This window comes from Camelus ferus, chromosome 31, assembly GCF_009834535.1.
Source record: "Camelus ferus isolate YT-003-E chromosome 31, BCGSAC_Cfer_1.0, whole genome shotgun sequence".
Lineage (NCBI taxonomy): Eukaryota > Metazoa > Chordata > Mammalia > Artiodactyla > Camelidae > Camelus > Camelus ferus.
This window is the reverse complement of record NC_045726.1, coordinates 11,632,444-11,660,277: the sequence shown is the minus strand read 5'-3', so window position 1 is coordinate 11,660,277 and position 27,834 is coordinate 11,632,444.

Genomic DNA, 27,834 nt, shown 5'->3' with positions numbered 1-27,834 from the left:
TAAAAAGACCATGTAAGCTTGGGGGTGTTGCTCAGGGAGACTGTCAACCTTGTCCAACCTTATCCTGTGTCCAAAACAGTAAGGGAACGATGGACCATCGATATCTGAGAAAGGCAGATGGACCCGAGATGGACAGATGACAAGCGGAGGCCGCTGGGTCTCATTGAGAGGTTTGTCAGTGTCCAGACATGAGCTGTATCAGCTGTTAAGTCTTGCGGGGAGTACCGACCCCAGCTGGATGCAGCGGGTCTAGAGGCTGCCCAAGAAGACCAGGTGGGATGAAGTCCATCTCCATAGATGCTTGAGGAGAACAGAGGGCAGCTGTACCAGACGAGCCCTTTCTCTGAATATCGTGCACACTTAGCCCCCCCGGAGTTGGTCCTTGAGAGAAGGGAAAGAGCAGACTCTTGAATTGGCTGACAGAATCCTGACTGGACTGGGGAAACACTATCCGACAGAAATACAATCCACGCACATAAGGGCTTCCACCTTTTCTAATGGTCTCATTAAGTAAAGAGAAACAGGTGAAATTAATTTTAGTAATATATTTTATTTATCTGAATTTTGGATATCCCAAATATTATCCATTCAACACACAATCAATATTAAAAAATGATTGAGATCATTTATGTTCTTACGTGTACAGAGTCTAAGAAATCCAGTGTGTAATTTGTACTTCTGGCACATCTCAATTCAGATCAGCATGTTTCAAGAGCTCCTTAGCCACATGTGGCTAGTGATTGATATATTGGACAGTGCAGCCAACCCCCACCTCCAAAAAAAATCACTAATATGACAGGTTTTACTTGGACATGATTACATTACATTCTTAATCAGTGAAATGGAAGTGAAAGTGATGGGTGTTTCCTCTAAGGGTAGGAGTGTTTAATTGCCAGGGATTCCACTGCAGCTCTCTGTTGTCACCCATGCGGTGAATGTGGAAGCATTTACCTCCATCAGATTGAGGCCCCGTGTGATTAAATGGGCAGAGCCCCCTAACTACCCATGCTGGACACGCAATAAGAGGAAGCAATAAACCGTCTGGGATCCAGGAGATGTTTGTTACTGTAGTATGACTTAGCTTGTCCTAACTGATACATGTGCTTACATAGTGTTTTGACTAATTAAAATTCTAAATATAAGCTTGTCCTTCATCCTAAAGTGGGTCCCTTATAGGAAGTATATTGTAGGCTCTTGTTTTATTATCCAATCTGCCACTCTATGTCTTTTGATGGGAGCATTTAGTCCATTGACATTTAAGGTAATTATTGATAGATATGTATTTATTGCCATTTTAAACCTTGTTTTCTAGTTGATTGTATTTCTTCTTTGTTCCTTTCTTTTACTTTCTATTTTTCCTTTTGTGGTTTGATAGTTTTCTTTTGTATTATGCTTGACTTCTTTTCTTTTTGGTTTTTGTGAATCTGTTGTAATAACCTGTAATGGAAAAGAATCTGAAAAAGAATATCTATCTATCTATCTATCCATCTATCTACTATCTATCTATCTCTGAATCACTTTGCTGTACACTTGAAACTAATACAACATTGTAAATCAACTACACTTCAATTAAAACAAAAAAGAAAAAGGAAAGAAATACAAGCTTGTAGTTAAAAGGGCATGGCTTCTATTTTGAATATTACAGCATTTCTGGTTAAAGGATATAGGAAAATGCCACTTATGAATGCTGTGAACTCATTTACCTGGGTATATTAATAAAGAATTGTATGAAGGGAGATACTACACAAACAAGTAGAATAAATGAACTTTTAAAGATAATTTCAAAAAAGAATTTTCTCCATCAGTGTCTGTTGAGGGATATAGACAGGCAAACAAAATTTTGATCTTATAATAACAATGCCAATAATTATTTCTATTTCAAGCATTAATCATGATCTACTAAAGAAAAAAGAAATCCTGGCATTGGTGAGTGCTTTTCTCTATAGAGTTTGAAACATCTTACATTTATTTAGAAACTGATATGCTGTTTTTAAACTTAAATAATTCCATAGAGGTTATCTTCTGTCATTTAATTTAATTTTTTGCATTTTACAAGCTTTTTTAAAGTTGAAGTGTAGTTGATTTACAATGTTGTGTTAGTTTTTGGTGTACATCATAGTAATTCAGAAACTGATGCTTTAAACATAAGAGTCGGAGCGTCATGGACAATCTGACTGTTCCACCCATTCTTAAATAAACGGAAATAGTAAAGCCCAATTTTTACCAACTTCCTTGGAATTTGTACTTGTCAGCACTAGTCATTTATGGAACATGTACAAGCTCATGTAAATTTATTTTAAGTGTTTTGAAACTATATATAGAATCTTAACTTTGCAAGGACTTGTCATTATAAAACACAATTAGAATTTTTCATAATGAGTACTAAAAAAACTCTCAATTCCTAAACCTTCCTTCCACAGGTCAAACTTTTAAATTATCTATCTCATTTTCTTTGAAACTCCCTCTGCATGAGTACACTTCTTTGAGGGCACAGAATTACCTTCAGTTCTTCCTTTGTATTCAATAGATACAAAGAAATTAGAGCATTCCTGAAAACTTTACTTTCTCTATACTATATCTTTTTTCAGTAAATTCCACTTCGTTGAGTATTTTTCAGACACTTACTATGTATGTAATATTGTGCTTGGGTGCTGAGAAGACATGGTGGGAGCAGAAGATGTATTACCGACCTTGAAGAAACTCAGAGTCTTGCTGAGGACTCACACACACAGACAGGAAGTGGCCAAATGAAGGGACAGAAGGAATGGAAGGGACTGGAAGACAGGATAGTGTAGAAAGTGAGCTCTGGCTGGGAGCCTGGGGACTTGAGTTTCAGCCCTCATTCTCCATGTGTAGTAACAGTACATGTGCAGGAAATACACACTTCATAAACCGTGTTCACATATTACCTCAGTGAATTCTCAGAACAGCACTGAGAAGCCCATATTGTTATGACCCTCATTTAACACACAAAGGGACACTGATGCTCTCAGGCTTCCCTTAAAGACTGAAGGAGAAGTGGTCAGCATCCCCAGAACTGAGGGAACCGAAGGGGAAAGGTGGCATTAGGCTGAAACGGTGACTAGGTAACAGTGATAACAATAAGGAAGTTTCATTCAGCCCAATAATCACTCGTGGGCAGGAATCCTTGGCCTAAGGTATAACATAGCAAACCCTGAAAACTCAGGACCCACACTGGCATCATTTGGAATTAGTGAACAGAAAGAAAGGCAAAGGCATTTGCTGAAGGCCCTAGACCTGAGGGTGGGGATGTTCAGGCAGCAGCTGTCTGGGACATGCTATACTGCTCTACTAGGAACACTGACTAATCCATTATTGATGTTAGTTGTGTGGCTTATTATTCGTGCAAAAACTTAAGCTTTGATTTCTGTAGTTATCATATATGGGTATTGGTAAACTCCTGCTTATAAACGTCATCCCCTCTCTCCCCTTCCCGGAGTGACTTTGTGACTTGCAGTGAAGCTTACATTGAGGGGTGCAGTATAACAGCTCATCACTAAACTCTGTAAGCAAATGTACTTACCTAGGAATTGATAAATGGCCAAGTCTGATTTCAGGTTCACTTGCTGATGTGTCTGTTGAACAAAAGCATGTTGTTATTAGCACATCTTAAGACCTCCGAGGTACAATATTAGGATTTTAAGGAATAAGTGGAAGACTCTTGGGTGCCGATATTTTGCATCCAGAGCTGTGTATGTTTTCACCAGTGAAGAAATACCACCAGAGTTTATGGGAGATATTTCTGACATAGTATAAATACCACTGCTTTAGAGGAACATGTGCTGTTTCAATTCATGCTGTGCCAAGGGCTCTTGATTGACAACTCATGTTGCAGTTACTCCCCACAGTGGAACAAGGGGATGCAGAAGTACCTGTGGATGCTGATGGGCATATCTTGCCTGTTCTTTGCTGAATAACCAATCTTGTTACTCTCCATTGGTGAATGAATCCATATTTAATTCTAGGCGTCTCACCCAATGCTTTTTGTACCAAGAGTAAGGGTCAAGTGTTGGAGGGGTGTATGGTTAAACAACAGTAGGATCACAGAAATCTCACCATTTGGAACCATGATGTAGCCCATATTTTCTGATGCCCTGCACTTCATGAGATAATCACTCTCATGTACCACTGCATCACTGTTGGAGGTTAAGAATTGCCTCTATGAATGGCAGCTCCTTAGAAAGATGCAAAAATATTAAGGAGTTAATGCATTAAAGCAAGGACAACTGCTCCTCATTGACTTAGATAAGACAGTGAAGACAGAGGTAGTTCTAACAGAGGAAATCAACAACGCTGAGCTTAAAAGAAAGCTAAATTGGTGAATGTGACCCTTCAACAGGAAAGTTTTCATTAGGGAAATGAGTTAAACTGACAGGAGTCCAGGTCCAGCAACTTGATGAGTTGGTTCAGTAGGTTAATATGTAGTCTCATGGTCAAGACCAAGTACCCTATAACACGAACCACAGTGGAAAAAAATGTACAGAACTACTCAGCTGTTATTATGCTCTCATTTTCTCCATTAAGGAGAAAATGGAGTGGGGAATATCCACAAGAGAAAAGTCAAGCTCAGGAGAGAAGAAAACTAGTCACGTCAGCTTCCTCTACATTTTGCAATTTTTATGTAGAAATAATTTTTAGTATCAGAGTGAAATGATTTTCAGTGATCAGAGGAAAAACCAATGCTGGAATCTTACTCCTTGGACGGAAGGAAAGAAGGAAGGAAGGGAAGGAAGGAAAGAAGGAAGGAAGGAAGGAAGAGAGGGAGGGAGGGAGGAGGGAAGAAAGAGAGTTAATTGATGTAATATATGCCAGGAACCAGATAGTTTCATATAGGTTAACTCACATTTACATTTCACAAAAACATGAAGAGTGAGCTTTTGTCTTCTCCATTTTTAAGATGAGAAATAACATATACTGTTATGTTTAAAGTAAGCTAGCTATTAAGTTACAGAGCTGGGATTTAACCTGGTTTTATGGGACTTCAAAGCCTATGTTTGCTCTACCTAATTATAATATAGAGTTGTGAAACTGAATGTATGTTTGTGGACTAGCATGGGAAGCGAAATAAATCTTCATAAAGGAAGGAAAATTTGACCTGAACCTTCAAGGGGGTTGGATATGACTAGGCTATAACAAAAAAGGAATTCACCAAAAGTGGTGCTTCAAGAGAAATGTATAGCCTTACATAATTTTGCTGGAATTAAAGATAGCTTCAAAATTAATAACCTAAGTGTCCATCTTCAGAAGTTATGTAAATGAACAACATAATAAACTCAAAGAAAGTAGAAAGTAATGATTAAAGTAAGAGCAGAAATGAATGCAACAAAGCTGAAAGTTGGTTTTTTTGAAACTAAGAAACTAGACAAATCTTTGGAAAACCATTTCAAGAGAATAAGAGAGAATACAAATAAATAATTTTATCAACTGCAAAAGAGTACATAACTACATATATAGTAACAGTACTATAAACAACTATGTGGCAACATTTTGGAACTTACCTAAAATGAACAAATACATAGAAAAAACAATCCTACCAGAATTGACTCAATAAAGAAAAAAAAAGCTTTGAAAATTCTGCATTTATTGAAGAAATTTAGGTGATGGTTAAAAACTTACCACAATAAAAGCAGTAGAATTGGGTAATTTTATAGAAAGGTTCTACAAAACTTTCAAGGAATTGATCATTCCAGTTGTACACAGATTCATTCTAATAGTAAAAGGATAATAAAGAGAAATATTTCTCATATTATTCTATGAGGACAATATAATTCTCATTCCAAAATGAGATTAACACATTATGTGAAAGGAATATTACTGGCCTATTCTACTCATGAATACAGGTGCAAAAATCCTAAGCAAGGTATTTGCAAACTGAGTTCAACTATATGTATAAAACATTACACAGCATAACCAACTAGGGTTTATCCCACCACAGAAGGGTGGTTTTAATAATAGAAAATCCTTAACTATAATTAACCACGTTATCAAATTTAAAAAGGAAAATCATATCAGTATGACAGATGCTGAAAAAATATTTGATAAAATGTTAATAAATAATAAAAACTTGTAGTTACTTAGAAATAGAAGGGAACTTCTTTAAGCTGATAAAGAGATCTATTTTTTTTGAAAAAAAAATCATCCTCAATTTGAAAACATTAGAATTATTTTCTTTAAAACCAGGAGCAATTTTATCTCACTTCTATGCAATATTAAAAAGGCTAGCCTAGCCAATGTAATAAGACATGAAAAAGAAATTTAGAGTCACAATGATTGGAAAGGAGGAAGCAAAATTAGCATTGCTTACAGAATATGTGATCATTTATTTTAAAAGTTTAAATAATTTATAGGAAATATTTAAAGTAACAGAAGAGCTTAAAGTTGGCTGGTAAGCATATGTTTGTGCGTGTGTGTGTAACACTAGCAAAATATATGCAAGAGGAGATATTACAAAAAACTTAAATAAACAGAAATATAGAATGTGTTCTTAGATAGGAAGACTAACTGTAAAAATGATTGTTCCCAAATTGAACTGTGTATTTAATGCGGTTTCAATTAAAATGCCAATAGGGTTGCTGCTGTTTTTTAGAATTTGATAACATAAAATATATAATAAAAAGTAGAAGGCCACAAATAACCAGGACATTTCTAAATAAGAAGTAGGCACATGCCCTACTTAGATATCAGGACTTATTATGAAACTACAGTAGTTTAAAAAGTACGTATTGATGAAGAGATAAACATGTTGATTACTAGAACAGACTAGAAGGACCATAAATGGACCTATGAATATGTGAAACTTTGGATGAGGACAAAGGTGAATGTCTGATTGGTGAAGAATAAGAATTGTTCAATAAATAGAGCTAGAAAAAAAAGGTTACATATGTGGGAAAAGATACACTGGAACCGTATCTCACTTCATGGCCAAATCTCAGCTCAGGTGAAGGATATAAATGTGAAAGGATATCAATGCAAAAACGAAACTTTAAACCTCTTAGCAAAAAATAAAGAGGAATACTTGTTAATCTTGAGGTGAAAAACTATTTTTTAGACAAGACATCAAAAAAGGACTGTAAGGGAAAAGACTGATAAATTTGACTATATTAAAATTAAAAACTTCTATTCATCTGAGGAGAGTGAAATGACAAGCTGAAAACTCAGAGAAGATAGTACAATGCACCCAACTGGCAAAGGTCTTGTACCAAGACCGTATAAAGAACTCCCATAAGTCAATAAGAAAAGCACAAACAGTCCAGTATAAAAATGGGCAAAAGACATGAACAGGCATTTGAGAATTGGAAGCCCATCTAACCAGTAAACACTTGAAGGTATGTTCAACACCATTAGCCATCTAGGAATTGTGAATCAAGGCCACAATGAGATACCATTTTACACCCCTTTTATTGGCTAAAGATGACAATATCAGGTGCTCTAAAGGAAGTGGGTCCATAGGCTGTCCTTTACGCTGCTTGTTGGAGTGAAATGGCAAAACCGCTTTGGAAAACAGTTTGTTATCATCTCCTGAAGCCAACCGTTCACATATCTTCTGACCAATAATTCTGCTCTTTGGTGTACACCCAAGAGAAACTCCTGCACATTTACTGTAGGAAGTATGTATAACAATGTTCATAGGAGCACTGGTCACACTAGCAAAAGCCTGGAGTAATCAAAGCATCCATCAACAGGAGAGTAAATGGAAAACCTGTCAGATATTCACACAATGAATAGCATATTGCATGTTAGAAAAAACAAATGATTGCACCATCATAATATTATGCTAAATTTTAAGTCCTCCAAGATTACATTTACCATATTTTTGTAAAATTAAAACCCACAAAATTGTACACATGCACACATATACACACACAAAATGTTATGAATAAATGAAAAGGAAATACAGGAAGTACATGAAAAGGAAAGCAAGGGCCTAAATCAACACAGGAACCACAATGGTGGTAATTTCAGGTGGGAGGAGACAGTGGAATGGTCCTGCAGGGGGACACATGACTTTTCATAAGTGATTTTCAAGGTTCTGACTTTAGTGGTGAGTTGTGGTTTAATGGCTATTTATTACAGAACTGAAACAAACAGATAAATGTTGGGCCAGGCATAGATCAATGATGAGAATGTGTTATGAACTAAAGATTATGACTGATCCATTTAATCATAATTAGGGACGAACAAGAGCAGCTCTCTGAGATGCTGGAAATGTTCTGTGTCTGCACGGTCTAACACAGCAGCCAGTAGCCTGCACTGACGACTTGGAATGTGGCTGGCATAACCGGGGAACTAAATTTTCAGCTGTATTAATTTAAATTAATTTATATTCAAATTTAAATAGCCACACAGTATGAACAATTTTTAGTGGTGGGAGAAAATGTGATGTTCAAGGATCAGTGAGCAAGTTGGCGTGGCTGAGCTAAACAGTTCTTAATAGAAAATAGCCCAAAATGAAGTTGACCAGAGACTTAAGTTACTCACCTTGTGGAAAATCCAGTTCAACATCTCCAAAGGGTAGAATACGTACCTTTCTTTCCTCTTCTTGTCTAAGAGTAGTGTGAGAAGCCTTTTTAATTCCACAAAACTCAACTGCCCGTTATGATAGACATTCATTCATTCATTCATCCATCCATCCATCCATCCATCCATCATTTAATTTCTCTTTCTCCCTTCCCAAGTCTCCTGTTTCAGTAAACAAACAAGACTCCTAAAGACATAAGCCAGTGATTATTTGAGTAAAGTCGAAGGCTGTGTTTAAATGTATTTACCTCCTTCTTGTTAATGGCATCATTCAATCACAGTTTAGTAGCTTCCAAGTGAGAGGATTAGAAGTGTCATGGGAATTGCTCACTCAAACCAGGAAATGTGGGGTTTTTAGTTCAAACAGTATCTGAAGGAAGCTGGTAAACAACAGCTGAGAAGATGAAAGATCAGATCAACGCCTCCCTTTGAAGTAAAGACTACTCAGACTGTGCGTGTAACAATGTTTAGTGCCGGAATTCCAAGTGGCTGTGCCTGACGCATGCTTTAGAATTATCATAAAATCTATAAAAGTATCAACAAGATGCTTTCAAGTGACACAAAACAGCTAGAGTGCCCCATTTGCAGGGACACTGCTGTTTAAAGGCAATTTGCTGGATTGCTTTCCATCTGGGACCAACGCAAGTGCCTTCCAATCTCTCCCTCTCTCCCCACTCCCCCCTTCTTTGCCTCCTCCCTCCTCCCATCCCCGGCTTAGAAACGAAGATTTTTAATGTTTCATTTCTGCTTCCTTTGAGGGCCAGGAGGAGAAAATGAAGCTTTTCTTGGCTTGCTTCTCAACTCTCCTAAGAGATTCAGAGACAAAAAGATTGCTTTGGGAAAATAATAATGCCAAATGAGCATTAAAATAATAAATGGGTTTTCTGGAAATTAGGTTCTCAGAGGTCATGCAATTAAAAGTTAGGAGGAAAACACACCTCAGGCTTGATTGGAGGAGACACCGAGAGCCGGGGCAAACACTTCCACCATGCTTGAAGTTCCATTCAAGGTTTTAAGCACGGGAGCTGGTTGATTAATCTATTTGCATAACTTTCGAGAGTTGATAACAAGCCAGAGTGTAGTATAATTTCACAGGCACTGATTAATAATAATAATATTAAAGAGCGTGATTAGGGCCCTGAATATTGAGAGGTCGCAGCAGGGCACAAGGCAGACGTGAGTCAGCAGCACAACATTATTTGAAAAGCAACAAACAAAAGCTCTGAACGGCCCGAGGAGATGCATGGACGCCATTCCTTTTATGAATGTTGGATATATTAAACTTCGTCGCAGCACCATTAAAATCAAGGAACCTACTTCTCATGTACTGTCCCAAGAGAAGCTTTATGGAAATTTAAGAAGTCTTGGCAGCTTGTGTTCAATAAATGTGCTTCTCCAGTGCCTAGTGGGCCTTTCAGTGAGTGGGATCTCTTGTGATTCTTCACCTTTTCCCAAAAACTTCAATTGCATAATCCTTGACCTGAAGAATTGGGAAGAACCTTCGGGCACATTTATACAAGACTGTTTGCTGATGAGGGCCCATGGGTTCACAGGTAAAGCAAGGACATGGAGCTAGTCAGGGGCAAACCCTTGAGTCAGAACCTTGGTCTCCTCACCGTCTCATCAGTGCTGCCTAGACATCAGTCCACCAGAATTCCGACTTCATACTTTCACTGGGCTGGAAGTCCAGGTCTGAGCAACAGGAGAGAATTGCGTATCATCTGGCTGCAAAATCCCGGAGATTTGACGAACCAGCTTAGAAAGGACTGCTCTACGTCAGACCGACAAGCCATTTTTGAAACACTGTGTTTCACACAGAGGAGTATCTGGTGAGGAACAGAAGCAGAGAGACATTTTGGGCTAACATGCTTGGATGAGTTAGGCTGTAGGTGATGTCTTCATTTAAGGAAATCTTCTCACTTACTCCTCTTCACTCCAAAACAAGCATGAGCGAGTAACCTGAGAATGACCGTCATGTGAATGCGCATTCCTCTGCGTCTGAGTCTCCACACATGCCCAGCTGGAGGCGCTGCTCACACTCGGCCGCGGGACCTCTAACGTCTTTCTCACAAGTGTGTGTACCACACCCCACTCATATACAAAGGCCTGATGAGAGGGTCTCTCAGGTCCTTTCCAATCTCTGGTCCAGTCTCTGGTTCTATATTGTGAAGTTTGCTTTCAGACCTCTTAGCTCTTCATTAAACTTAAAAGATAGTAGTCATTAACTTTTGATTAGACTTGAGCTTTATTAATAGAATGCCAAAGCAGAGTTCCTTATAAATATATGTTATAAAAGCTTCGCTTTTTAATCCCTCAATCGAATACTTTTTCAGAGGAACTTATCTTCAACTCTTGTTTCCTCATAGCAGGCTTCCCTAAGTCATCCTTTTGATTCTGTTACACGGCCAATGAAAGACAGTCACAAGTCCTCCTTACTGAGAGTTGGGGTCTCTGCCCTCTCCCCTTGGCCCTGGGTGGGCTCATGACTCTTGGCCGATAGAATATGGCAGAAGCAAAGCTGGGCTGGTTTCTGGGTCTTGGCCTTAAGAATTTGGCACCTTCTGCTTCCTTTCTTGGGAGTATTCAGCCATCATGCTTGAGGAAGACAGAACAGCCTCCTGGAGGCACCCACATAAGGAGGAACTGAGCCTCCCAGCTGAGCTCCCATCCAAATCCAACACCAGCTTGCCAGTCATGGAAGCGTGCCATCTTGGAAGTAAATCCTCCAGCCGTATTTCAGCCATTCTAGATAACACTGAATGGGACAGAGAGAGATGAGTCAACTGACCCCTGACCAAATTACAGATTTGTGAATAAATAAATGGTTGCATTGAGCCAGTTTGTCACCCAGCAATAAATCGTGCTAATAGTGATGATGATAATAAAGATGATGAAGGTAGCATTCTGTGTGTGTTTATCAAGTTCTAGATATGGTGCAAAGTACTTCACATGAGTTGTATCATTTAATTTTCACAACAAAGCAAGGAGGTACCATTCCCTTTTACAGCGAAGGACGCTAAAGCTCCATGTGTCTAAATAACTAGCGCAAGTTCATAGAGCCTGGAAGTGCAGAAACAGGTCGCCCAGCCAAACCTGCCTTCACTTTTGCTCTGTGATGCTCGCTCTGCATCTTGTTGCCTCTGAAGCTTCATCCTCTGTATGGCTTTATCACTGATCTGCAAATGATGCCCACATCCGTGTTAACAGTTCCAGCTTCTCCCAAGCTCCCATTGGATCTCCGTAAGAGCATAGTAAATGTCTCCTTGGATCCTCCGCCTCTGTGCTCCCTCTCAACCTTGCAGTTCTTACCTGCAGTTCATTTGTTTGTCACTCCCTCTCTTCGGGGCTGTGAGGGTCCCACCAGAAATGGATGAGGTCTTATTCTCTCACTATTTTTAGTGTCTGGCACATCTCCCTGTTCCATCAGAGATGTCATTATTCTCACAGTCCCGCCAATTTTGTAGCATTTGTCACTTGCTTCTCCTTCAGGCACTGAGTCCTGTCCGTTCTTCAAAATGTCTCGCACTTGTTCCTTATATTCCCTGGGCCTTATTCCCATTACACTCTCTGTGGATTATTGTACTTTCCCTAGAACTGGTATTCTTGCCTCCTCCTCCTTTCTCCCAATCCATTTTGAACATTTCTTCGCAGATGCCAGATGAGTCTTTTTAGTACATTGACTTTCTTCCATCACTGCCCTCAAAATTTTTGCTTAGTTTTGTGAATTGGTTGGGATGCTTTCAACTGCAGGTAAAATGAAACTTGTACTGGTTTAAACAAGGAAATCTGGAGTTCAGAAGTAGGATCCAGTGGCTCAGGATATTAAGGATCTAGTTTCTTTCCATCTCTCCAGCACTGGTTTCCTGCCAAGACTGGTCTCTCTCATGGTTTAGGTTGCCTGGTGATGGCATCAGAGGCTACCTGTGCCCTCATTAGCTCCCAATAGATTTACTCTTTGTGGCTTTTTTTAAGGATAAAGAAAAACTTTTCCAAAAGCATCCAGGAGATCTCTCCTTTCATCTCTGTGTTATGCTAAATTTGCTGTGGCTTACCACAGGGGTTTATTTCTTGCTCATTGTGCGTGTCTGATATGGTATGGCTAAAGTTCTGCTTCTTATCATCTTCACTTCTGGGATCCAGACTGAGGAGCAGTCCCCAACTGGGATGATGCCAGAACCACACCTGGCTTTACTTTCGTTGCTCACAGTGAGCCTCATGACTAAGCCTGACATCAGTGGGCCGGGAAGTCCATGCGGTCCATAGAGAAGGCAGCAAGTGTTATGCATCAATAACAGATCTACCACAATCTCTCCAACCTAAGCTGGGTCACCTACTGATTTTTGGATCCATCACCATCAAATTAGTGGAGATTATCCTTATGCCAAGTCACGCCCCTTGAGCTGAGGTCCAGTTCCCAAGGAGTTTTGCTGCGACCCAGCTGGGGAAGGCAGGTTTGGGACTTACCATAACGTTCAAGTCTTTAATATATTTTGACTTGGTTTGGGGATCTGATGTAAGATAGTGGTCCAGTTCCATTCTTTTGCATATAGCTGTCCAGTATCCCCAACACCATTTATTGAAGATGCTGTCCTTTCATATTATATATTCTTGACTCCTTTGTCTTAATTAATTGATTGTACAAGTATGGGTTTATTTTTTGATTCTCTGTTCTATTCCATTGATCTACGTGTATGTTTTTATGCCAACATGCTTTACATTTATTCTTAAGTTTATTCCTAAATGTTTTACATTTCTGTTACTAGTCTAGGTAGAATCTGCTCTTTAAAGTAAAAAAAAAAATTTTTTTTCTTTTTCTATTAATTAAAAAAGTAACACATACTTATCACAGAAAATACAAAACAGTGCTAAAGTAAAGAAAAGTAAGACATCCGTAATCTGAACATTTAGAGATAATTTCTGAGAATTCCTGTATGTGTTTCTTTCCAGATCATTTCTTCTATGTGCCTATTGATACACACTTTTATTTCCCACACAGTGGTTTCTTGGTCTTTGTAAAATTTTGTAATTCTATTGGTTTTACTTGCAATACATAATCAGTATTTCTCCAAGGGAAAAAATACTCAATTACAACACACATTGTTCTTAAAAGACTTTTTTTGTTTTATCAACTTGCAATTGCTCATCTTTTTCTGCTTTTAATGTTATAAACAATATTGTGATTAATATTCTCGTAACAAAAATCTTTGTACACATTTTAATAATTTCCTTAGGGAAGATTCCTAGAAACTGGATTGCTGGTTATACAATATATTTTGCATTTAAGTTTTAATATACAGGTTTGCTAATTGTCATTTATATACAAAATGCCAAATTGCCCTAAAGAAAGTTGAACCAAATTTACATTTGTATGAGAATAGCCAGTTGCCTTCACCATTGCCAGTCATTGGATATTGTTCTTCTTCTTCTTCTTTTTTTTTTTGGAAAGCTATCTTGTGCTCTTGAATTGGAAGAATCAACATTATCAAAATGGCCATACTATTCAAAGCAATTTACAGATCCAGTGCAACCTCCGTCAGAACACTCAAGGCATTCTTCACAGAACTAGAGCAAACAATTCCAAAATGTATATGGGACCATAAAAGACCTCGAACTGCCAACGCCATCTTTTGTAGGTCTTTTTCCCTCTCTCTTCTTTTTGTTCTCTTTTCTTATGGTTTGATGACTGGAGAAGTTCCTTTAACATTTGTTGTAAAGCTGGTTTGGTGGTGCTGAATTCTTTTAGCCTTTGTGTATCTGTGAAGCTTTTGATTTCTCTATCAAAGTCTGAATGAGAGCCTTGCTGTGTAGAGTCTTCTTGGTTTAAGCTTTTCCCTTTCATTGCTTTAAATATATTGTACCACTCCCTTCTGGCCTGTAGAGTTTCTGCTGAAAAATCAGCTGATAACCTTATGGGAGTTCCCTTGTATGTTATATGTTGCTTTTCTCTTGCTGATTTTAGTATTTTCTCCTTATCCTTAATTTGTGTCAATTTAATTACTATGTGCCTTGGTGTGTTTCTCTTTGGGTTGATTCCATGTGGAATTCTCTTTGCTTCCTGGAGTTAGGTAACTTTCCTTTCCCAAGTTGGGGAAATTTTTGGTTATTAACTCTTCAAAATTTTTCTCAGGTTCTTTCTCTCTCTCTTCTCTTTCTGGGACCCCTATTATGCAAATATTAATGTGCTTCATGTTGTCCCAGAGTTCTCTTAAACTATCCTTATTACTTTTCATTCTTTTTTCTTTTTTCTCTTCTGCAGTAGTAATTTCCACTAATCTGTCTTCTAGCTCGCTGATCCATTCTTCTGCTTCATTTAGTCTATTCTTGATTCCTTCTAGTGTGTTATTTATTTCAGTGATTTTATTCTTCAACTCTGTTTGGGTATTATTTACATTTTCCAATTCTTTGCTAAAAACTTCGCTCTGTGAATCTATACTCTTGAGTTCTCTGAACATCTTGGCCATCATGACTTTAAACTATTTCTCAGATAAATTGCCTATCCCCTCATCGCTTAATTTCTTCTTCTGGAATTTTATCTTGTGCCTTGGTCTGGGAGATATTCCTCTGCTGCCTCATATTGTCTATCTTTCTATTTGCATTTTTAGGTAGGTTAGTTACATTTCTCAACCTTGAAGAGGTAGCCCTTTGTGGGAGATGTCCTGTGTGTCCCAGCAGTACACTCCTGTCTTGTCACCCAAGGGCCAGGGTAGAGCGGGTCCCAGTGTAGAGTATGGCCTGTGTTTGTGGATTCCTTCCACAGGCTTTGGGATTGTTGTTTTCTTATTTCTGGTATCCGCTGCTGGTGGATGAGGCTGGACTAGAGGCTTGTGCAGGTTTCCTGGTAGGAGGAGCCTGCTCACTGCTGGGGGATGCTTGGTTCTGGATCTCTGGTGGGTAGGGCTGTGTCTAGAGGCCTTTGTAGCTTAGGAAGTCTTCTGATAGGTGTGGCTGTGTTCCCACCAAGTATGTTGTTTGGCCTGAGGCTTCCCTACAGGCTTCTGGATGGGGCTAGGTCTTGGTGCTAATGATCCAATCAAGATGTCAGCCTCCAGGAAAGCTCATGTAGATGAACACTCCTGAAATGTCTGCCACCAGCTTTTATGTCCCCTGGGTGAGCTGCAGTTGTCCCCTACATTCCCAGGAGACCTTCCAAACCCAGCAGGCGGGCCTGGCCCAGGTTCCTATGAAATCACTGCCTCTGCCCTTAGAGCTGGCACATGCGAGATTCTGTGTACGCTTCCCAAGAGAATGAAGTTTCTCCAGTCCTGTGGGGCTCCTGGAGCTCAGCCCTGCTGGCCTTCAAAACCAGATGTCCTGGGGTCTCCTCCTCTCAGTGCCGGAACCCCAGGCTGGGGAGCCTGACATGGGCTTAGAGCTCTCACTCTTGTGGGAGGGCCTCTGGGACTTAACTATTCTCACCTTGTGGGTCGCCCGCCCGGGGGGTATGGGGCCCAATTGTATCGTGAGCACGCCCCTCCTACCATCCTGCCGTGGTTTCCTCTTTATGTTTCCAGTTGCAGAAGATCTTTTTTGCTAAACTCTAGTCTTTTTTCAATGGTTGTTTAGCAGTCATGGTTTCATTGTCCATTGGGTATTGTTCTTGAAGAAAAGAAAATTAGCCAGTTGATAGGACCAAAGTGTATGGTTTTAATTAGAATTTATTAGTTACAAAAAAGGTGGAAGATTTTTAATAATTTTATTTACCATTTACATTTCTTTTTGTGAACCACTCTTTCATGTCTTTTGACTATTTTAAAATTAGGGTTCTTATCCTTTTTTCCCTCTTATCCACAGAAGTATTTTTTTGCTCTAAGGATGTTAATCTGCATCTATAATATATATTAGAAATATATTTCTAGAATTTTTTGTTATTTTACTTGACTTCATTTTGTCATTCAGAAATTTCACACTTTTTCCCAGCTCTATCAATGTATCATTGACAAATAACATAGGTGTAAGTTTAAGGTGTATAATGTGATGATTTGATATATGTACCTATTGTGAAATGGCTACCACAATAAGGTTAGTTAACATACCCACCGTCTCACATCGTACCTTTTTGTGTGTATGTGGTGAAAGCATTTAAGATCTACTTTCCACTTACTGCGTAATCCAGCCTTTTCTCACTGATGTGAAATACTGCCTCTGAACTTTTGATTAAACATGGCAAGTTGGACACACATGGCTCTCTCCTCTTTCTCCTGGTTTATGGTATGGTCTCTTTGTTTTCATTCTTCAATGTCTTAGGTAGGTCTACGGCCCATTTTCATTCAAATAGTAATAACCATAGTAATAATACAGCTGACTACTATTATCATGATAGTCATTTATGAAAAACTTTCATGCACCTGTCAGTGTCTGGCCTTTTACACACTTTCCAATAATATTCATATTGCTACTAACCACGTCAACAACAGTGACAACAATTGTTGACAACACTGAACATTTTCTATGTGCTAGACATGTTTTTAGCACTTCCCATGCATTAACTCACTTAACTTTGACAACTTTTGTGAAATTGATATTATTAATCCGACAAAACCATGTTAGGATTGTGTACAATCATCTCCATTTTGTGAATGAGGAAATGTAATTCCTGGGTGTGACCCCAACACCTGACCATAATCCATGGTCTCTCATGCTTACCTTAAGGTTTTCAAACACATTTTCCCATTTTTACCTTTTTTTCTGAATCCTATTGCTGCTTCTCCTTCCCCTTCTCCCTTTTCCTCTTCTTCCTTTTTTTCTCCTCCTCCATATTTCTCATCTATGGTCCCTTTTCTCGTCTTCTTTTCTATCATAGAGGCGATTCCACTCCTCACTTCTTTCTCCTTTTCCTTCTTTAAAGACCAGTAGTACATCTATTACTTTCACATCATTTAAACAAGAAAAGAAGGAAGAAAAGAAGATAAAAGGAAAAGAAAAAAAAGGAAATATTAGGGAAGAGAACCTTTTCGAGATGGTGATTTCAGGTTATTCCCAGTAACAATCTTCCTTATTCCAAGATCAGGGTTCCTTCCTCTTGCAAGAGCTCTGCCCATGCAGTGAAGACAGCACGCACTCAATATCCCATGTCTGATGGTTCCGACAGAGGGTGGATCTTCCAGGGTTCAGGTGCCTGAAAACAGCCACAGATGGTGCAGGCCATTACTCACCACCCTAAGGCAGCACAGCCCATCCCTCATTGTTCACAGACATAACAGAGTGCTTAGATCAAGCCCGTAACAAAGGCATTCTCTCTGAGCACTAATTAGCCTCTGAGTAATTTCTGATCTAACTCCAGTTTCCACCATATGTATATACAGATGCAGTTTGCTTTACACGTCTTGTCTTCTTTTCCATCATTCTTAGATCCTCTTGCCATCCTCCGCCCCCAAATCCCTGCATCCTTTTCTTCAATCTTTGCCAATTTCCTTCCATGAGATCTTTTAACACTTAACTTGGGGCTTGAAGGCTGACGACTTCTAGCATCTTACATATTCTCCCACACAGCTGTGTGGGGCTTTTAGGAACCAATCAGCAGAGAATCCCTTTTTTTCCCTCGAATGACAATATACAAATACAGAGACAACTAAGGCAGGTGTTGTGTTTGCTGTCTGCTATATTATTATGGTTTATTTCTTAGATTTTTCTTAATTTTTTTTAGTGTTTCCCCAGAGTTATCTGTAAAAAGACCATTTTGTTATTTTGAATACCTTTTTTCATCTGTGAAAGCACGTCCTAGGTTCTTAAAAAGGCCTTTCCCCTCATTTGTTTCTATTCTTTTAATATCAGAAACTTTCTCAGGTTCTGGATTTCTTGAGATGACTGCACTATGCTTCCAATTGACATTAGCTATGACTGTAATGTCACAACTTTACTTTGGGAACTTGGTAGTTCTTTTTCTCTGTTCATGAGATGACTCCTTTTTTTCCTTCTCTTTTTTCATTTTCAAAAATCTGCTCCTCAGATTGCATGGCACATACTAACCATGCCTTTCATTCTCTTCCTAACGGGCATAAACTTCAAGAAGACAATGACAGTCTCCTGTTGGTTCTCCTTGCTTCCACATCCACCACCAATTTCTCTTAATTAAGGTCAGCGTGGTCCTTAACCCTGCAGGAGATTGCCTGGCGCTATGAAAAGTGATGGCTCTGGAAACAGGTGAGCCAAGGCTAACATCTTGGCTCCATTTCTTCCTAGCCATGTGGCCTTGGGAGAGTCTCTTAGCCTACTTAAACCTCAGTCTCCTGATGTTTAAAAGTGGAGAGAATAACACCTACCTTGTAATATCGTTGTGAGCAGGAGACGTCATTATGTAAATTACCTGGCATGCGGTGGTAGACAATGAAGGAAAATTACTTTTGTTTTGGATCAGTCAAATATAGGATTCAGATCTCAGTTCATACATTTCCTAAGACTTTCAAAAGGAAGTTTACTTAACCAATTTTGAGCCTAAATTTCCTTATCTGTAAAATGGGGGCAAAGGTCCCTATCTTGTAGGAGTCCTAGGAGGACCACAGCATCGAGCATGGTTTGCACATGCTCTCAACAGATGTTCTTTCTTTTCTACCTCTGGACAAAGACATACTCTGATGCACATGTCTGAACTTTACATTTTTTTTTTAACAGAATGAAACTTCCAGTAGGTGTTACAGTGGTGGGAAGGGCTCACTTCAGCTCAATCGCATGCTTATTTTGATCTCTTGGGAAAGCAGCATCCATATTCTCCTTCTGATCAATAGAAATATTTTCGTAAAAATACTGCTCTTGATTTTCTCTCCTTACAAGTAAGTATATCTTTTAACCCCAGGGTACCATTTGAATAAAAAGAAAGAAAGAAATGAGAGGGAGAAGAACCACACCTGAGTGAAGATAGTACGAAAAACAAAAGACTCAGAGAAAACCCCATTGTAATCAAGAAACATTTGTGCCTTTTGATGAACTCATTTTTCACAGTCAGCTAGAAGAAAAATTCTTTCCCTTATTCAGGTTTTCAAGGATTTGGAAAATGCTAACTAAAAGGGAGCCAATAATTGGGGAAAATATTACTCTCATTATAATACACAGAGATTCTTTCTTCTCAGAGAAAAAGAAATGCTCTTAAAATACAGATTGCCTCCATTCTTTGTAATCCTGAAGGAATGCCTCCATCCCTGATGAACTGGAGGGTGTGGGCTTTGAAATCTGACATGCCCTGATTTTAATCCAAGCTCGGCCACTTAACCATTGGCAATGCATTTACTTCTGCAAGCCTCAGTTTCCTTAGGTGTTCATAAAATGAACAGCCTAGTTGTTCCCCCACACAGTTTTTAGTAGGAATAAATAACACAATTGATGTGTGCTGTAGCATTTAGCACAATGCCTTGTATAGATTAAATACGTGTGAGAGCCCCTTCTCTTTTTCTTTTAGGACTATCCAATAGTGTGAGCTTGATAATCATAGATGATCAATACAAGTAAATAACGGACCTTGTTGGAAGAATGTATCAGTGGAACTTATCTCATTTTCACTAGTGTAAATCAATTTGAAGAAGCACCTGCTCTTGAGAGGAGCAAAAATGATGAATTGTTTTAACACTTGGTATTACTTGCTTTTCATTTTGATGAGCAAAATAAGGATTCCTGCCCGTGTTACGGTGATTCATTATATTATTATTGATAAAAATAAATGCTACCATTCGTTGACTGAGAATGAACCAAGTTCTTGCTTGTCCCTTAAAGAAAGTAATATACATCTTATAGGTGAGGAAACTGAGGCTCAGAACTGAGAGGATATTTCCTCAGGGTTGCATATCTAATGAGTAGAAGAGCCAGCATTTGAACCTGGGTCCTCCCTCTCCACAAATGTTTGGCGTTTTTGTATAGTGTGGTGATGAGATAGACAGTTGCTACTAACAGGCACATTATTTGGTTTACAATGTAACTGAATCCATGATAAAAATTCTAATTTTCGTATATTCTCTGGAGAAACATCAGGAACCTAGGGGTATGATCATATCATTTTTGTCCAGTTTTGATGTCTAACTCTAAGTGATTGGAATGTTCTACCATTAAATATAAATTATCATCTTCCTAGCAAATGAGGCCAATCCATGGCTGGAGTGTCAACACTATATATTCACTGACAAGTCAGGGCAGTAAAAGATAAATATTTTTTTCCTTTAGAGTTTTGACACTTTCATAGCTTAGGGAAGCGAACAAACATCCAAAATGTCTTTATAATGAGGCAGGAACTATAGGTAGAGACATTGCATTCATTGTCTCATTAATACTCACAGCAGTGGGTGAGACAAACATTATTATTTCCATGTTATAGTTGAGGAACAGAGGCTTCTTGAGGTTAAGGAATCTATGTAAAGTAAGAAATATAGCTAGATGATGAGCCCCGGACAGTGCACTTGTACTGAGGATCTCATTCCATACTGATGCTAGAAAATGAAGTGTTGAAGAGTTTTTTGCCCTGATTTTCTGTTTACCTTGACAAAGAAAAGCATCCATCACTTTCTCCAATGGTTCCTCGGCTCATCCCAGGATCAGGCTGAATTTCAACTAAAAAAATGTACAATTTGAGAAACATGCATGACTGGAACATCTTCTGCAGAATCCTTTGTCTGCAGCCTCAGAAGGGTAGGGGACAGGGAGGAGAGGTGGAGGGAAGTCATGGAAGATGATGTGATGCTGTGGAAACTTAGATTTGGAAATGATTTTTAATCAAGTTCAGCCAGGAGAGCCTCTCTCCAGGTGCAACCTAGATGTAATCAATAACGGACGTTCCTAGCCCTCTTGTCTCCCGTGTGATTTTATTGAACACAGGTCTAATTGACCTGAAAAAGAAACTTACTTGTTTAAAGAGCTGTGTGCACTGCCAGCAAAATAAACTTTCCTCAATTCTTGCCATGTAGGGAATTTTGCTGGACTGTTCCATGTGGTCATTTCTGAGTAGAAAGCTGTCAGGTCACCAGACTGTAAATGCTTGGGAAACAAGTCTATGAGGCCGCTTTGATAATGAGAGAAACTATGAAATGTGGTAAGAACTTCCTTTCATTGGGCTTTCTCATTCTGGGAATCAGACTGGATTGGTTACTATAGAAGGACTCCATGGCAACCATGCTCATGAGGGGCCAAGTGGTGCCGAGGGGCCAGACTTAGATCAGAAAACTTACCTCCTTTGACATTGTCTAATCTGCGAGGACCCTACCTCGAGGGAGTGGAATAGAAGTGGTTGCTCGAGGAAAAATCCCATTTCTTTGTAGAATCAGACTATGCACTTTGTCTCCATGAGCCTCAGCTTCTTCCTCTCCTGTAAAAGAAAAATAAGTCCTATCTTGTCAGAATGGGACAAAGACTTCTGGGCCTCAGCAACTGAAGAAAATTCAAGCTCTGCTTCCTTTTGGTCAAACTCTTCTCCTGTACTCTTAATATCCTGGTGGCCTGAAGAATCTTTCCTGAGCCTCACATTTCTTCTATGTACAATGAGAAGGTTGAGCTAGATGATCCTCCAAGGTCCTTCCCATCTCCAACACCAAATAACACACTTCCACTAATACCCTGGGACTAAGGCAGTCTTGTATTTACAAAATGTTCCAGGCTCAGAGAGCTGCTTTAGACGGCAGCGGTGGTGCAGAGGAAGGACCTTGAGTCGGGTGACCTGCAGGGGAGTCTCATTTTGGCCACATCCTTGCTGTGTGGACTTTGGCAAATCATTTCACATCCCTAAACCTAAACGTCTTCATCTATAAAATGAGGGTAATAATAACCTACCACAGAGAAAGGAGGGTAGACTTTTATTAGGCTGTGTATGTGGAAGTAAACCTTTCTACACTACAAAACCCTGTATACATGTGAATGTTTTGACTGTCATTTAGTAAAGCCCATTCACTTATTTTTTCCCCAAAAAAGAGCTCTTAAACTTTAGATTTTAAAAAAATGTACTTTTAATCAAAATTATGTACATACATAGTTTAAAGCGTCAACTACCCCTCCAGAGCTTATTATGAAATGCATAGTTCCACGCCCCCTCCCTGTCACAGATGTCCTGTTCCCCAGAGGCGACCACTTTCAACTCTGAAGTTTTTGTTTTTTAAAGTATTTACCTCCATGTATCTAAATAATCTGTGCATAGTGCCATTTTTTTGTTTTTCAGTTTTAGGCGTTACAGTGACCTGTCAATTATGGAAAGTGTGGATTTAGCCCATTTTCATCCCTATGACTCTACCACCAGCAAATACATGCACCATATTAATATTTCCATTCCCCCAATGCAAACACTTAATAGTATAATTTTGGTTAGATCTATCATCAGTCCTTAAATTAATGTGAGTACGGAAATATTGTTCATGGCTGGGCCACATAGAGTACTATAATTTTTTTCTTTCCTCAAGCAAGCCTTATGTTTTTCCTAAATATAATAGCTGTTTTGTTTATCTGCTACATTTTCTATGGTCTTATTGCTAACTCAGGCTCAGATTCTCTCTCAGTATGTCTCAATGCATTTAGTATTTTTACCCGTTTTATCTTTTTGGAGACGTCACTGAGAGAACCTTCTGATCCTTCAATCTGAGTTTGTGGATCAGTAAGCCAATTATCTGATGCCCTCCGGGGATTACTCTTTGTCATCATTCTGGAGATTTCTTTGACCTCTTTCATATTGAATTCTCTGTTCCTTGGGCCCCATGACTACATCTTTATAGGCTTGTTCCCTTATTTTTAAAAACTGGAGCAGCTTCTCCAGTAGCTTCCTTTGAAATGTGTATATTTTGAGAATCTACATGTCTGAAAACATATGTAGTCTATCCTTATACTAAGTTAATAGGTTTGAAATTTAAGTTGAAGACAATTTTTCATAATGGTATAATTTTGATGGCATTACTCTAGTATTACTGTTAAAATGACTGGGGCTGTTCTGATCTTTTGCATACTCCTGATTTTTTTTTTTGAGAAAATTGTATGATCTTCTCTTTCCCTTTGTGTTTTGAAATTTCGTGGTGACGTACCTGGGTCTGTTTTCATTAGTGCGCTAATGATGGGCAGTAGACTAGCTGGTGCTTATGTTCTCCAGTCATGAGATTTAGTGAGCCTCTTCTTCTTGGCTGCTTCAATGTTCCTCTTCTACAGAACTATGACACATTTCTATAACAGCTTTTATTACACTATTTTATAGTTAGTTGTGTATGTCCATAGCATAAGCAAAGCATGCCCTGTTATGGAATCTCAATTGATTTTTGTTGTATAAATGAAGACAAAAATGACTTGTCATTTTCTGGCAGCATGGACATAGAAGCATAGTATGTGATATGGACCTGAAAAATGAATTGTACTGGCTTTCTGAAAACTTTTGCAGAAAATTTTAGAGATTTTAATAATTTACTATGAATTTTTAAATTTTTTGTAATGGATGACTTTGTTATTACCCTGAACATATTCTAGACTGCTATCCACAACCACCTGAAACTTAAAGGAGAGAAATAAAAACAGTTTGAGGTTCTTGAAGTTTCTAAAGACCTTTAAACATCCATTGTTAGTTATAGCCAGCATGTTTATAGTCAAGGAAAAGGAAGTGTTCTGGAGACAGGCCCTCCTTAAACATTTGTGGGGCCTGAGACAAGAATATAAATGGTGACCCACATACATATGTCTAAATATTTAAAATGTATAATTCAACCTTTAAAAATGTTGAATAAAGTAACCTCCTATCTTAACAGATATACTTTCATCAGGACCTGGATTATTTAAATTGGTTAGATTGCATTTAAATTCTGGGATTCCTTAGCAGTCCAGCAGGAGCCAGTCTTGAGCTTATCTTTCATCTTACCTTTAACGAGATAGGTGTCGTCTTTGGGACATTCAGCTGGCACACAGGCAGACACACATACACTGTAGCCACATGACCAAGCTCCGCTCACATGCTCTGAATACAGGTGCTCTTTGGTCAACAGTTGGGAAAATGGTAAGCACATTTGTGGCCCAGTCAACATTTGGGAGGACAGTTTTGGAACAGAACCCCGTGCAAGCCCTGGAAGTGGTCCAGGGGCCATTCGGGTCCTGTGGAGAGGTGTCTAGGGGGCAGGCATGTGTTCTGGGTGGGCATATTCCCTTGACACACATACTCCTTGACAGAAGGAGGACCAGAACGTAGCCCTCTAAGTGCAGGGTCCAGGGAAGAGTCTCCTCCTGTTTGGAGCTGGAGGTGGGACTCCAAGAGAGGAGAAGGAATCTGACTGTGATCATTCGGTCAATTGATGACAAAGATGAGAGAGAAGCACAAGTCATTGTGGTCTATTCCTTTGACCTCTATTGCTGCCAACTCCACAGTCAATGCCACTGAACAAGCAGGAAGGAACTGAGCAAGTTCAGTCCTTTCACTTCTACTTTACTTTTTTTTAATTGACGTATAATCTATTACCATGTGTCTATCTCTGGTGTCCAGCACAATGGCCCAGTCATGCATATACATGCATATATTCATTTTCATATTTTTCCCATTAAAGGTTATTACAAGATATTGAATGTAGTTCCCTGTGTTATACAAAAGAAACTTTTTTTTAAAGCTATGGAACATGAGACTTCTTGATAGCTTGTATTGGTCTAGCCTAAATCATAAATCAGGATTTAAATGTCTTGTGGTTTGAGCTAAGTCCTAAGCTGACGTTATCTTCCCCTTTTATGAAGCCTTGGAGGCTTACAAACCCAGATTCAGACTTGGTGGTTTGGGTATTAAAAACTGGTTCCTTTCCCTGGGTTTTATGTTACCATTTCCAATTCCACTAGACAAGGAGTAAGGGTTACAGTGGGGAAGCTCAGAGGACAAAGAATGACCACTGAGGGCTCCGGGAAGGAGACCCAGTGGGAATTTGGAAACTCAAAATATCTTTCTTCCTGACAGACTGACCGATGAACGTGTAAGAAGCTAAATCTTGAATTTCAAAAATTTTATATATAACTGATCTCTTAAAAACAAGTCTCCCCCCAGCCCCTGCCTCCCTCCAGCTGCTTTTATTATGTTCCAGTGTTTACAAAGCACCTGTAATAGTTTTCCTTTCTTCTGCTCTTTTTTCCAGGCTACTGGTATGCAAAGGAAAGATAAACCAAAAAAGCCAAGCTGTGGAGCAGTTTTCTACTAGAACTTGCCCTTTCAGCACATGGTGTTTAGTTGTTGCTCAGTAAATATCTCTCTCTCTTTCTCAACCTCCACTCCAGCTCCATCCCTGTACACTATACTTCGAGGTGGCTGATAAATCAGTTGCTAATAGTTTAGCCCACAGGGTGAGATCTTGGGTCTAGGATGTTCTATGTGTAGGGCCACTGGAAGCAGAGGGACAGTTGGACAGCAACCTTAGTATGAGACTTGCTCCTTTGTCTTTTTCTAGTGGTTCAGATCTTGGACTGAATCCTAGAATCTGGTTCTCCTGCTTGCTCCAGATTGAACTTGGCATCTTATGCCGAATAACTCTTTCTGCTCTTAGCCCACACCGCCTGTACCCACTCAGCTCTGCTTTCCCACATGTGTTTGTCCTGTTCGTTTACTTCTTCCTGCCCTCTGATGGCCATTGCAGTAGGACAACCCAAAGGAGCACTCTCAGATTGCTGCCTGAGCGAGGACTACCCACCTTTAAATGAGAATAAGGAAATGCTTTCGCCTCTCCATTCACTACCTCCAGGGTCATCTCATGCCTGTCAATTCTTCTTGCTTCCTTCAAAGTTATCTTCTTATTGTAAAATTCGACTGTGCCATTGTAAGGACTTCCTTAAAGCCCTAAAGCTTTTTTTTTTTTTTAATTTTGATAAGCAAATACAGCAGTCCTTATACATTGTTATTAACTTGGTTCCTTGGTGTACTTTCCTTGAGAAGCCAAGGCTTCCTTCTGTGGCGCTGCTTTGCTGAGCACTTTTTAGGAATTATTTCTTTTGTGGGGAGCTGCCTGAAGAGCTAGTTTTTTATTGCTATTTCTAAGCAACTGAAATTCATCAAAAGAAGGAAAACAAACATCGTTGAGGGTGCTTCAGGAAGGGATGTGTGTGTGTGTGTGTGTGTGTGTGTGTGTGTATCAGGCATAATATTACCTAGATTCACATTTTATTCTTTTCGCGAAATTTGGCTCTGCAAGATTTTCTCAATTAAAAAAAAAATCCATTCACAAAGGCATAAACTGTGCAGCCACAAATAGCAATATTAAAAAGAGTCCTGCTTTTGGTTAGCATGAGAAACACATGAAAGACTTTCAGTTCCTGCCAAAACAACAAGAAATCACCAGATAATACAAAAATTATAGCTTTACTTAATATCATTAACGTGCTGTGGACACAAAGAAATCTAAAAGAACTCAATTCTACAGGGATGAGTTCTTCCAAGGTGGTCAAGGGAGGGAAGATGTTCCGTGTTTGGGTTCAGTTGCTGAGGGTGGGGAGAGGGTGGACAGGAGAGCCAAGTTGTCAGAGAAGGACAGGCTTTGCTTGGATGAGGAGGTACCTGCCAAACTTTGATGAACTTGGAGGTTGATATTATTAGATCTGAATCTGTCCATCTGCCAGGTATTCTCTAATTTTGCTGAGTAAACAGAGGCTGGAAGAGAAGTGACCTCTCAGGATGATCTAGCATCTAACAGAAGAGCTTCCAAGATCTAGCAGTTTCATGTATTTGGAATCTTGTGATGTCAAAGCCTCATGGTTTTGACTCCCTGCCTTCAAGTTGCACTATCTCCCAGTCTCGCTGCCTTGAACTTGTGGACATGAAGCTTGGTGATTTAAAGGTCTCATGTCATTTAGTCTTACCTCCTCTCAGTTTTGAGGGCTAGCAGTCCTGGGAGAAGGAGAGAAATGAGAAAATAGGGCACAAAAGGTGATCAAAGATTATCAGCCCAAAATGTCCAAATCTGAATAAAAAACAGCAACCTATAGCTCTAAGGACTTCAGTAAGTCCCAGAAGAATAAATACAAAGAAAACCCCAGGTAGACACATCCTAGTCAAACAACTGAAAAACAAAGAGAAAGGGAAAATCATAAAAGCAACTAGAGAAAAAAAAAAAAGACACATTACATATAGGAGAACAAAGACAGGTGACTTCTCATGGAAGACAGTGGAATGAAGCCTTTCTAGTGCTGAGACAAACACCAAACACACACTAGGGGTATTTTTCAGGCTGCAGTGGAATTAGACCACTTGTAAATTTGAATCTAGAAAAAGATACGGAGGACACTGGAAGTAATAAATACATGGTTGAATAAGACAATTTTTCCTTCAAAAATTCTAAAAATTTAGTTTACTATTTAAAGGAAATATAATAACATATTATGGATTTGTAAAGTATCAAAAGAGAAAAC